This window comes from Marmota monax, unplaced genomic scaffold (genome assembly GCF_021218885.2).
Source record: "Marmota monax isolate L192 unplaced genomic scaffold, Marmota_monax_Labrador192_F-V1.1 WCK01_AAM20220418_F8-fsc00132, whole genome shotgun sequence".
In the NCBI taxonomy this organism is placed as follows: domain Eukaryota; kingdom Metazoa; phylum Chordata; class Mammalia; order Rodentia; family Sciuridae; genus Marmota; species Marmota monax.
The window spans coordinates 7,616,269-7,629,919 of record NW_026695199.1 but is presented as its reverse complement, the minus strand read 5'-3'; the positions used below and the strand labels follow the sequence as shown (position 1 = coordinate 7,629,919).

The following is a 13,651-nucleotide window of genomic DNA, read 5'->3' as shown; positions in this document are numbered from 1 at the left end:
AAAAAAATGTGGCATTTATACACAATGGAGTATTACTCTGCATTAAAAAATGACAAAATCATAGAATTTGCAGGTAAATGGATGGCAGTAGAGCAGATTATGCTAAGTGAAGCTAGCCTATCCCTAAAAAACAAATGCCAAATGTCTTCTTTGATATAAGGAAAGTAACTAAGAACAGAGTCGGGTTGAAGAGCATGAGAAGAAGATTAACATTAAACAGGGATGAGAGGTGGGAGGGAAAGGGAGAGAGAAGGGAAATGGCATGGAAATGGAAGGAGACCCTCAGGGTTATACAAAAGTACATACAAGAGGAAGTGAGGGGAAAGGGAAAAATAATACAAGGGGGATAAATGAATGACAGTAGAGGGGGCAGAGAGAGAAGAGGGGAGGGGAGGGGAGGGGGGGATAGTAGAGGATAGGAAAGGCAGCAGAACACAACAGACACTAGTATGGCAATATGTAAATCAATGGATGTGTAACTGATGTGATTCTGCAATCTGTATATGGGGTAAAAATGGGAGCTCATAACCCACTTGAATCAAAGGGTGAAATATGATATATCAAGAACTATGTAATGTTTTGAATAACCAACAATAAAAAATTAAAAAAATATATGGGACTGGGGATGGAGCTCTATGGCAAGCTAGAGCACTTGCCTAACATGTGGGTGAGACTACCACAAGGGAAAAATAACTCAATGGAAAACAAAAGAAAAGTGAAATGTAATTCTGAGAAGTTTATCATAAAACAATTCATGTACAGAAAAGGCTGGAGATGTGGCTCAAGGGAAGAGCTCTTACCTAGTATGCAGGAGACCCTGGGTTCAATCTTTAGCACCAAAAAAAAAAAACCCTCAGAATTTTGTTAAAATGGTTCAGTCTATTGGAGGGCTTTTTCATTCACAATCTGTTCCCTTACAGATTCTGAGAGGTTTTGAACCAGGTCCTATAAAGAAATAAGGACGCAGAGGTTCAGTAAAAGTGTCTGTGAAAGTACAGATGTGATATTTCTCAGGCATATTGTAGAAGGAGATTTCACCAGCTCACAGTTCAGGAAAATTCCAATGCCTCTGGCTCTCACGTCTAACAGCAGAGGGTCTGAACAGCTCTTGGAGCTTCATAGCCATCATTCAGTTGCCGAAGCTTCCAGCATCCCTGCTGGACTGATGGTCGCCTTGCTTTTGTGGACAGAGAGGCTTTGCAGACGCCAGTAGCCCACTCAGATCTGTCTCCCACTTCCACCTCCCAGAAATGCTTCCCAGAATAGAAATCTGGAAAACCCAGGACAACCGGGTTGACTGTAAATCTAGTTGGAATATCAGGGACGTTTTGTTTCTCTTTGTATGTCAGACACATTTTTTATCCCCAGAGACAATCAGGTTAGGGTGGGCTGTTTCAGGGTCTAGAAAATATCTGCTTTGAATTCTTTAATTATTTTCTGCAGAGCAGAATACTGGGGAGGAAGATTGCCAAGTTTCCCTCCTTAAATGAATTGAAAAGATTGGTGGGCTGACCTCACTGTCAGACTTCTGGTAGAAATGCTTAATCTGTGACAGCAATTCCACCTCAGACAACACATTGTGCTCTGTGACCCTGCTTAGTAAACCTTTGAGTGCAGAAGCATAGTTTGAAAATGCTGTTATGTTTTCACTGAGTTTCTGTTCAGTGTCCTTCTCTTCTTCAGCTAACCTTGCAAGAGCTGCCTGTTTTCCTTGCTCTAAAAATTGGTTCAGTTGTTCAAATTCAAAGGATAATTTCTGTTTCTGGTGTTCCACCTTCTCTCTCAGCTCAATGCGTTTATTGCCTTGAATGCTTATTAATTTTTGAACATCTGCCACTTGCCTCTTCAGGGGCTTGAGGTAATTTTCAAGCATTCCCCTGTGATAAGAGGCAGCCTCCTTGATGGGCCTCATGTAGTGGCCCTGGTGGTCTGGGGGCCCAGCACATAGGGAACACAACAGCTCCAGGTCCTCCTCACAAAAAAGGGTCAGGACCTCTTCGTGTTTCTCACACAAGCTCATCTGTTCCTGCCTGTGCCTCTTCCTCTTCCTCATGCTAAGGTGGAGGAGCTTGGCAATTTCAATCGCCCTTCCCAGCTGGGTGTTGCTCCTATAGTGGCTTTCTTTACACTGATGACGACAGACAGGACAAGGGAAACTGTCTTGTGGATCTGCCCAGGACTGCTGGATGCAGTGACAGAAGTTGTGCCCACATTGGATGGTGATTGGGTCTTTCAGTTCATCCAGGCAGATGGGGCACTTGACTTCTTCCTGAAGTCTTGTGAGGGCTGAATTGCCTGAAAAAGAATTTAAAATGATGATCTCTAAACTCAACAAGATACAAGAGAATACAGACAGATGATTCAATAAGGGAAGATAATTTATTATCTGAATGAAAAAAATTCAACAAAGAGTTCATAAAAAAAGAACCAAATGGATATCTTAGAGCTAAATGACTCAATAAAAAAAAAATAAATAAAAACACAGCTAAGAGCCTCAACATAGGACTAGATCAAATAAAAATATAATAATCTGTGAGCTGAAGACAGTTCTTTGGAAATGACCTGACAAAAGAAAAATAAATAAAAATAATGAAGTCTATGAAACTTATGGGATGCAATTAAGTAAGCAATTATACTACTATTATGGGTACTTCAGATGGAGATAAAAAAGGCACAGAAAAACTAGTCATTGAAATAATAGCTACAAACTTTCCAAATCTTGAGAAAGATATGAAATGCAGATCCTGGTAACTCAGAGGATCCTTAATAGATTTTACCAAAAAAAAAAAAAAGGTCCTAAGACGTATTTTAATCAAACTATCGAAAGTGCAATAGAGAATTCTACAAATAGCAATAGAAAAGCATCAGTTCACATGTAAGAGGATCCTCATTAGATTGACTGCAAACTTCACAGAAGAAATCTTACAGGGCCTGAAAGAATGGGGTGATATGATATATTCAATGTCACCATAGAAAAAAGCTGCCAACCAAAAATATTATAAGCAGCAAAAGTACCCTTCATAGAAGAAGAAATAGTCTGTCCCAGATAAACAAAACCCAAGGAAATTCATCATCACTAAATTGACTACAAGAAAGGTTTAAAGGAACTCTATGTTAGAAGTGAAAGAATGACAAACACCATCATGAAAATATAAAAGTACAAGAATTATAATGAGAGCAGACATATAAAATAAAAATAGGAAAGAATGAAAACTTGTCAACAGAGAAAACCACCAAACTACACACACAAAAAAAAAAAAGAAGGAGAAAGAGTGAGAAAGAATAAAAGAACAAAAGCCACAATAACAATCAGGGAATTTATTTATTTTTTTTTAATGAGAGAAGTATGTTTTTACTTAAGAATTTAGATTGGCTGGCTAGGGTTTTTTTTTTTTTTTGCGGGGGGGTTGTTTTGTTTTTAAAAAAGCAACTATATGGTGCTTATGAGAAAGTCACTTCATCATTAAAGATACACATAGACTAAAAGTAAAGGAATGGAAAGAGATACACCATGCAAACGGGAACCAAAAGTAAGCAGGTATAGTTATAACAGATAAAATAGATTTTACACCAAAAACTATAAAGGGAGACAAAGGTGGTGACCACATAATGATAAAGTGATCAATTCAATAGGAGGAAATGATTCTAAATATATATGCACCCAATACTGAAGCACATAACAATATAAATCAAACATTAGATCTAAAAGGAAAGACTCCAATAAATAATAGTTGGGGACTTCAATGGACATATCATACTGACACAATCAACAAAAAAAAAAATCAGAGTTAAACTATATCATAGAACAAAATTAACCTAGCAGATATTTACAGAACAATTTATCCAATAGCTACTAAATAGACAATTTTTTATCAGTACCTGGAACATTCTCCAGAATAGATCACGTTAGACAACTAAAATAAGTCTCAACAACTTTTTAAAATTGGAATCATGTACTTTTTTTGGACCACAATGAAATCAAACTAGAATTAAGTAATAAGAGTAACTTTAGAAATTCTATGATGGCTGGGGATGTGGCTCAAGCAGTAGCACGCTTGCCTAGCATGTGTGCGGCCCAGGTTCCATCCTCAGCACCACATACAAACAAGATGTTGTGTCTGCCGAAAACTAAAAAAAATAAAATAAAATAAATATTAAAATTCTCTCAATCTCTCTCTATCTCTCTTTCTCTTAAAAAAAAAGAAATTCTATGAATACTAGAAAAATAAACAATATATTTTTGAAAAATCAGTGGGTCAATGAAGAAGTCAAAAAAATTAAAAATTTCCTGAAACAAATGAAAATATAAACACAGTTCACTAAAACTATGGAATACATCAAAGTCAGTACTGAGAGATAAACACAATAAAAAGGGATTTAAAATAGACAACCTAATTATCAAGAAACTAGAAAGGCAAGAACTAATCCCAAAATTAGCTTAAGAAAAGAAAATGTAGAGTTCCAAGTAAAAATAAATAAAATTCACATTAAAAATATCAGTAAACTAGAAGATCAGTAAAACGAAGTTTTGGTGTTTTGAAAAGATAAATAAAATTGAAAAACCATTATTTAGACTAACCAAGAAAAAAGAGCAGATTCAAATCTATAAAATCAGAGATCAAAAAGGAGACATTACAACTGATACCACAGAAACACAAACAATCATTAGGTATTCTTATAAATAACTGTATGCTGAAAAAAAATCTAAAAAAATGTATAAATTTCTGGGCACAATATAACCTTAAAATTGAACCACAAAAACAAATCTTGAACAGACAAATTTGTGAGTAACAAGATTTAATTAGTTCTTAAAAGTCTTCAAAGAAAAGTCCAAGTCTGGGACCAAATGGCTCAAATGGACCAAACTTAACAAAAACTGAGGAGTTTTACCACATTTTCAAAGAACAACAAACACATATTACTCTTAAACCATTGAAAGAAAAAAAAAAAAAACTCAAAGGGCAGGAACCTATCCAGACTCATTCTATAACGCCATACTGAAACCGGACAAGGATAACAAAACAAAATCAATATAGACCAATGAAATTAGATATAAAAATTGGCAACACAATATTAACAAATTGAATTAAACAGCATATTAAAAATATATATACCACAATCAATAGGGATTTATTCCAGGAATGCAAGGATGCTTCAAAATATGCAAATCAATAAGCAATACAATGCATCAACTGAATGAAGGATAAAACCATATGGTCATGTCAATAGATACAGAAAAATCATTTAATTAAATTCAACATCCCTTCATGATACAAACCTTAAAAATTAGGTATAGATGGAATGCACTTTGCCAAATCCATAGCCAACATCATACTAAAGGGGGAAATTGTTTGCTTTAGGATCAAGAAAAGACAAGGATGTTCACTTTACCACTCTTATTCAACATAGTGCTGGAAGCATTAGTCAGAGCATTAGGCAAAAGAAAGAAAGGGAATCCAAATAAGAAATGAAGAAGTTGACTTGTGACAGTTTGCAGACAACATAATTTCAGATATAGAAAAACCCTGACTCCATCAATAAACTCTTAGAACTGGTAAACAAATTCAGTTAGCAAAATCAAAATAACACAAATAATAGCTTTTATATACCAATAACAAAATTATTGAGAAAGGAATAAAAAACTTAATTTCTTACAATAGCTACCAAAACAAAACAAAACAAAAAAAGAAAAAACTAACCAGCCATAAATTGAACGAGGAAGTTGAATGACCTCTGCAACGAAAGTTACAAAGCACTGAGGAAAGAAATTGTAGTGGTCCTTTAAAAAAATGAAAAGACATACATATGAATGAATAAGAGGAATTAATGCTAAAATATTCATTCTGTACTACCCAAGTGATCTATAGATTCAAAGCAATCTTATCAAAATACCAATGATGTTCTTCAAAAAAAAATAGAAAAAAGCATTCTTATAATTTTTATGGGACTATAAGAGATGCCAAATAGACAAAACAATCCTCAGAAGAAAGAGCAAAGCTGGAGGCATTGCAATACCTGAATTTAAAACATACTGCACATTGATAATAACCCAAATAGTATGTTACAGTCATAAAAACACAGACATATAGACAATGGAATAGAATTGAGAAACCAAAAATAAATCTACACATTCCAGCTAACTGATTTTCTGCAAAGGTAGAAAGAACGAAAAGGACAGTTTCTTCAAGTAATGGTGTGGGGAAAGTGGGTATCCATTCAAATGAATGAAACTAGACCCTATGTCTAACTATATACAAAAAATAAATTCAAAATGGATCAAAGACTTACATGTAATTCCTGAAACAATGAAACTACTAGAGGAAAACATAGGGGAAACACAGGATAATGGTATGGACAAAGATTTTTTTAATATGACTCCAACAAAAGCAAAAAGTAACAAATGGGATTACACCGAACTAAAAATATTCTGTACCACAAAGGAAAAATTAACAGAATGAAGAGGCAATCTATACAACAAAACACCTGTTCTATAGATTGTCTCTTCATTCTGTTAATTTTTCCTTTGTGGTACAGAATCATTGAACAAGTGATTAATGTCAAGATTATACAAGGAAACCAGACAATTCAACACCAAAAATTGAACAATCTGATTAAAAAAATGAGAAAATGACATGAATAAACATTTCTCAAAAGAGTATATACAAGAAGATGAAAAGCATATAAAAGTGTTCAACACCACTACTCAGAGAAATGCAAATCAAAGCCTCAGGGAGATGTTGTCTTATCATTTAGAATGGTTATTATCAAAAAGACAGAAAATAACAAATACCATCAAAAATATGGAAAAAGGGAAACTCATACACCATTGGTGAGAATGTAAATTAGGACAGCCATTATGGAAAACAGTATAGAGGTACTTCCAAAAATTATTAATATAACTGCTTTATAGTTCAGCAATGGGTGTCGAATATGTTCAAAGGAAATGAAATAAGTATTTGAAAAGATACCTACACCCATATGTTTATTGAAGCACTATTAACAATTGCCAAGATATGTAACCAACTCAGGTGTTCATCAGTAGGTAATGGATGGAGAAAATTTGGTATTCATATTCATAATAAAATATTTTTACTCCTGAAAGAGTAATTCTGTCATTTGCAGCAGCAGAGAGGACACTGAAGTAAGTTAGAAATACAAAAGCAGCATCTTCTCACATGTATAAGCTAAAAAGTTAATCTCATAGAAGTTCAGAGTAGAATAGTGATTATCAGAGCCTGGGAAGGGTGTAAAGGAGGAGATGGAGAGAGGTGGTTAACAGTTACAGTGGAAGGGTGGACAGCAGGAATGTCATATAGCTTAGTAGAATGACTATGGCTGACAACAATTAACTGTACATTTCAAGACAGCTAATAGGCAAGATTATCACACTGTTCCCCATAAATATGTACAATTATTATATGACAATTAAATATTAACATATTTTAAAAGTGTGGGAAATTATGTTTACTAGATAGGCATGATAGGATTTCTGATTGGGGAGAATTTGAAGAATGGTGAAACAAAAGATGACACAGAAATAGAAGTGATTTTTTTAAAAAAGTAAGTAGGAAACTGAAGCAAAACATCATTCATAATTTATATCAAGAGAGAAGCAAAAGTGTTAGTGGTCAGAGCCTCAGAGGTCAGAGTTGTGATCATTGGCCAGAGGATATGATCATTCATTTAATCAAAACCATTTACTAGACACTTTATTAGGGCAAGATGAGTATTTCAAGAGTTAGGGATTCAGTGATGAGTAAGTCAAACCTTTCACTAAAAGTCTCACATTTCAGTGAAAAGAGGACAAAATAAATTTGAAAATGTAATTAATCATTTATGTAAAACTATGAAGATAATCAAACACCTATTGGCAGGAATGCAGAGCAACTGAACTCTCAGATACTGATGGTAGAGATGCAAATTGGTGCAATTGCTTTGGAAAGTTGCGTGGCATTATTAACTAGATTTGAATCTATGTATAGCATATGAATTAGATATTTCACTGCTAAGTATCTGTTTAACAGAAAAGCATACAGGTGCACATTGAAAGACATTTATAAGAGTTTTTCAGAAACATTCTTAATATTGAAACATTTGAAACAACTCTAATGCCCATCAATGGCAAAAAAAATCTATAAAAATTGTGATATAGTCAAGAGTATAGAATAACCATTCAGTAATGAAATACTGCCACATACTATGTGGATACATCTCAAAAATATTGCAGTGAGAATAGAAGACAAACATAAAATGTTGTATTTTATGAGTTTATGTAAAGCCCCCAAATCATTTAAATTTCTAAATGTTAGAAACCAGAACTGTGATTACTTCTGGGGAGAGGGGAGGACAATGATGGGAAGATACATTGGAAGGGATTCTGGATAAAATTCTATTTTTTTACACGGATGGTTGTTACATGGCTGTTTACTTTGAAATAGTTCATTAGGTTGCATGCTCAAGATATATATCTACTTTTCTACAAATTTATTATGATTTAATTTAAAAGTTTTGATTTTGAGTTTTAGGTATAAATTGATTCATACCACCCCTCTTTAAAGCTTCCCATGGCTTTCCATCAAAACTCTGTCATGTGTAAGCAAATAGCAGAAAGATCAATAGAGAGAGAGAAGGGAAAGCAAGGTAGTGGGAACTGAATTACAACAAATTTTATTCCATGCTTTTTTAATTATGTGAAAATGAATCCTAATGTTATGCATAACTAAAAAGGACCAATAAAAAATAAAACAACGGGCTGGGGTTGTGGCTCAGTGGTAGAGTGCTTGGCTCACATGTGTGAGTCACTGGGTTCAATTCTCAGCACCACATATAAGTAAATGAATAAAATAAAGGTCCATCAACACTAAAAAATATTTTTAAAAAACAACAAAATATCCTGTGGTGAAAAATAAAAACCCCTGTCATGAACTGCAAAGATCTAACCCTGTCTACCATTCCATTTTACATCTAACAATAACAGAACCACTAGATAGTTTATTTCTAATATACACAGGTATAATTTATTCTTAGGACAAGTTGATTTGTAATGGTATTTAATGATAATTAGATATTTAATTGACATGTTGAATATGTAGTTGAATCTTGAATCCTGAGAAAGTCTAGATTGAAGACACATATTTGGGTTTATCAGGTTATATGGAAAAGAAGAAGAATGAAGACAGGACTTTAGAAGACTGAAAATTTGAAAAATAAAAACAAAACACCCAGTTAGCAAAAGAGAAACCTGCAAAGGAGACTGAAAAGGATAGAGAATGCAACAGTTAGAAATTCAGAAAAGTGAGTATGATTTAACCCTAAATGTTGGAGTGGTCAAACATGGCAAATGATACTTGTGATGATCTTGTCTATAAACTGGCTAGAACACAGGGTGTCCAGATACTTTTTCAAACACTATTCTGGGAGTTTCTGTGAGGGTGGCTTTGGCTGATATTCACATTTAAGTTGGTAGACTTTGAGGTAAGCAGATTGTCCTCCATGATATTAATAAATGGTTCTCACCCAATCAATTGAACTCTTGAATACAACAAAAGATGAAACTTCCTTGAGCAAGTTCTCCAGCATACTGGCTTTGATCTTCCTCTTTAATATCCACTTCTGGTTCTAAAACAGATGACCTTCAAACTCAATTTGAAATATCAGTTTTCTGGGGTCTTCAGCCTTCAGCCTTCTCTCTCAGCTCCCCCCCCCCTCTTTCTCATACACACACACACACACACACACACACGATGAGCTCTGACTCATACAGATACTGAGAAGTCACAGAATGAAAACAGACTTGACCATTGATTTCCTCAAGATGTCAGCAGTTTCATCTTTAAAAGAACTGTTCAATGAGTTGAGGGAAAGGAAGTTTAATTAGAATAGAATGGTTAGAAATGGAGATAGGAAGACAGTAAAACTCTTTGTGTTGGGAACACACAAGACAATAGCTGGATATTACACAGAGAAAACTTTGGGGTTTTTTTCCCTTCTTTTTCAATGGGAAATACTTATGTATTTTGGATTCTCAATGGGCTTGATTTAGAAGAGAGAAAGTAAGAAAGAGAAGGGGGTCTAGATGTCAAATGAAGACAACAAACTTAGGTAGGAAACAGTAGTTATTTAACATGTAACAAGACAAAGGTAACATGAGCGATGATGCATTCAGGTTGATGGTTTGGTGTTAGGATGATGATATAACTCCTATCTGAATGAAACTCTTTTTCCCCTTATGAAGAATGATCATCGGTTGAGTGTTCTGGAAGGCTTTCAAAAGAAAAGTCATAAAATTGTCATCTCCAAGAGTTGGAACATGAAATTTACTAGATAGAAATGGTAGGATTTTCCCAGAGCGAATGGTTTAGTGATTTGGGAGATATTTTGAAGTGGATCCCACTTGTAAGATTCTGTTATTTTAGGCATGGTTGATCTGGTGGCAGGTATAGAAAATGCAAATGATTTGTTTAACCATGGTTGAAGTTTTGCCAAGGAAGCAAGATGGGAGGGAAAAGGAGAAGGCAAGTTAAAATTTTTGCAATGAAGAATTAATATCTGTTAATGTTAATATTATTAATTAATATTATTAATATTATTAATTAATATGCTGTTCTTGAAATATATGGCAAATGGGAATTTGTATTTTAATGGTGGCAAAAGATAGTGTAAAAAAAATAAGTGGTAGTAGAAATAGATTATTTCAATTAAGTCACTACTTTGCTACCATAGGAGTAATAGGACAAATGGTCTAATATGTTCAGGCAGCTTATTATCACAGGAGGTAATTAGGCAATATATAACCATATGTCTCAAATATCATAAAATATGGATTCACCCATAGTGACCAAAGCATGTTAAATTAAGTTTGCCCAAAGCTGTGTCACTTCTGGCATTGATAATGGTCTGAGTCTTTGGACAAGCTTGGAATCAAGGTAAATTAAGTTGGAGTCATGAAATGATAAATAATGATTATTTGTTGGAAAACAAACAGTAAAAAGTCTCTTGCAAACAAAAAAAAAGTCTCTTTCACATGAATTTCAAATACCACTCTCAGTGAAGGATTAACAAGATCTTTAACATTTCTAGTAAGCATAATGATGGAAACTAGAAACAAGCTCTGTAATACAAGTTATAATTCATTTAATGTGTATGTTATTGATTATTTATTAAAAGTGAAGTCATTTCATTTTGATGAATTAAAACACTTAAATGAAACCAAAGTTTCACTCTCAAGTTCACTCCACCATTTTCCTTGTGAAGTTAAGGTCTTAAATGCTTCAATCTAAAAACTGTGATTTAAAAAAATATTTAGTTTTTTTTTTTTCAGAATGTCTGAAAACTAGATGGAAAATGTAACATCCAATAATTTCAATTATTTTTCAAATAAATAATGTAAGACAAATATAGGATATGTAATTAATTGTCAAATAGATCAAATCTATAATGGAAAAAAATCAAGAAGCTTACTTCAGGGAAAGTGTTAAGATGGATTCTATAGGATTTGCTCTCTCCTTACTTGCCTTCCGCCATATTACAAAGCCTGGAAAACTAATACCTGTCTTGGCTAGAAAACTAATACCTGTGTTCCCTAGTGGAATTTAGGTTATACTAATTTGTTAGGATGGAGATGTTTTAAAGAAGAATAAAATAATGTAGAAAAGAAAAAAATGTCCCAGGGACTAAAAAAAGATATAAAGGCATCAAGATATGATCAATACATGATCTATGCATGTATAGAACTGTCTCAGTGAAACCCGTTAATCTGTATAATTCATCTATATTAATAAAAAAGAAAAACATAAAAAAGAGTGACTCTCTTTACTTCTAGTTATTTAACGGGAATTTCACTTAAAATTTCAAGATGTTCTTTACATAAAATAGATTTTTTATATTCATGAAATTTACTCAAGTATTCTAATAAGCTGCTTTATTAGATTTAGATATGTTAATTTAGTTCATTGGCACCTAGGGAATTTTGTGTCATTGTCTCCCTTAGGTAAATAGAGATAAGGCTTACTAGATTTGGGTGACAATGAAGCTTTAAAAATTTAATAGACTCATTTATATAAATTGGAAAATTATTTATGGATTCAAATAAACCTGAACTGTATATACTTAGAAACTTAGTTTATCCTTGTATGTGTCTCTCATTTTACAACAAATGGCCATAAAGAGTCAGTAGAAATATGGTAGTTTTTCGAGACAGGCAAACCTAGACAGAATTCATATTCAATCCTTTATGAAATAATTGACTTAAAAAGTTTTGAATATCCATTTCCATGTATTTAAAATAAAAATGCTTTATCTACTTTGCAGTGCTCCCGGGAGAATTAAATTAGATTTTATAAGACAAAGACCCTGTTGATTTTCTAGTAGGCACTCTCACTAAGGGTTAACTTTAGTCCTGAGGAGTCAGGATAGGTTCAGCCACAGTGATTTATCTTTATGATAGCACATAGGGTGTCACACAATGATAGGTTAGCTGTCAACAGCAAGTTCAAACAATTACTGTCATGAAGAATTCCACAAGAATGTAAAGTAATTATCTATACTTATGAAAACCTTATTAATTATGTATTTCTTATAAGTTATTTAGATCTCACTGTTCTCTTGAATAATTGGGCTTTCACTAAACCAAATGAAGAGTTTAAACTCAAATATGTATCCTGTTTTAAACTTAACTCTTCCATACTAATTATAGTATATACATTTTATATTCCTCTAAAACACACAGATGGATTTCTGAGTGGAGTGCACAGAGTTAGCGTGTTAGTAAATTAATTCATATCAAATCAATATAAAATATGATAGTAAAGCTATTAATATTTTATATCATTACAATGTGAATTCATTCCATCTATGAACACAGAATATCTAATTTCTTCAGATAATGTTTACTTTTTATATTTTTCTAATAACTTTATTTTGTTTACTTTTTTATTTGATGCTGAGGATTGAACCCAGTGCTTAATACATTTCAGTGAAGCAAGTGCTCTACCATTGAGCCACAACCTCAGCCCCCAGATATTTTTATGTACTATTCTAATCTTGACTTTTTGAATTATTTGTAATTTAATTCCAAAATGAAATAACCTTGAAGTACTATTCTATACACTCAATATTGATGAAAATTATAAATGTGGATAATATCAAATATTAATGCACAAATGGAGAAATAGGAACTGGGATATGCTTTTCGTGGTGATCTAAATTGACACCGTCATTCTAGAAAGCAATCAGGAGCTCTTAGTAAGCGTAAGCATGCATGTGCATTTAGACCAAACACTTCACACAAGTCACTAATTAGGCATAAAATGTACAAGGATAATTGTTTCAGTCTAGTTTGCAAATTAAAATAACAAATATGTAAAATGTGGAGGATGTGCATAATAGATTCTGTACTAGCAAAACTTTCAGAAAATGATTAGATTTTTTTTACTCTTGAAAAATTAGGAGGCCATGCAATCTATAAACATAGCCTTACTTAAGTTAGCAAAACACTCACCTAAATTAACATTTTTTAAATGTTTTAGTTATGTGTTATTGGAAAGCATATGTGAACCATGTAAGGGACATCAAAGATTAGGAAAGAATAATATATCAATAAGACTCAGATCTTCCAGGGATTATTGATGATTATGTATGCTTTATAGTTAAT

At 33.2% G+C, this 13,651-nt stretch overlaps 1 pseudogene; it reads right to left on the bottom strand.

Moving 5' to 3' along the window:
• Positions 1-895: 895 nt before the first annotated feature.
• On the bottom strand, positions 896-11,523 carry LOC124082269 (tripartite motif-containing protein 75-like; annotated as a pseudogene).
• Between the last annotated feature and the right edge of the window lie 2,128 nt (positions 11,524-13,651).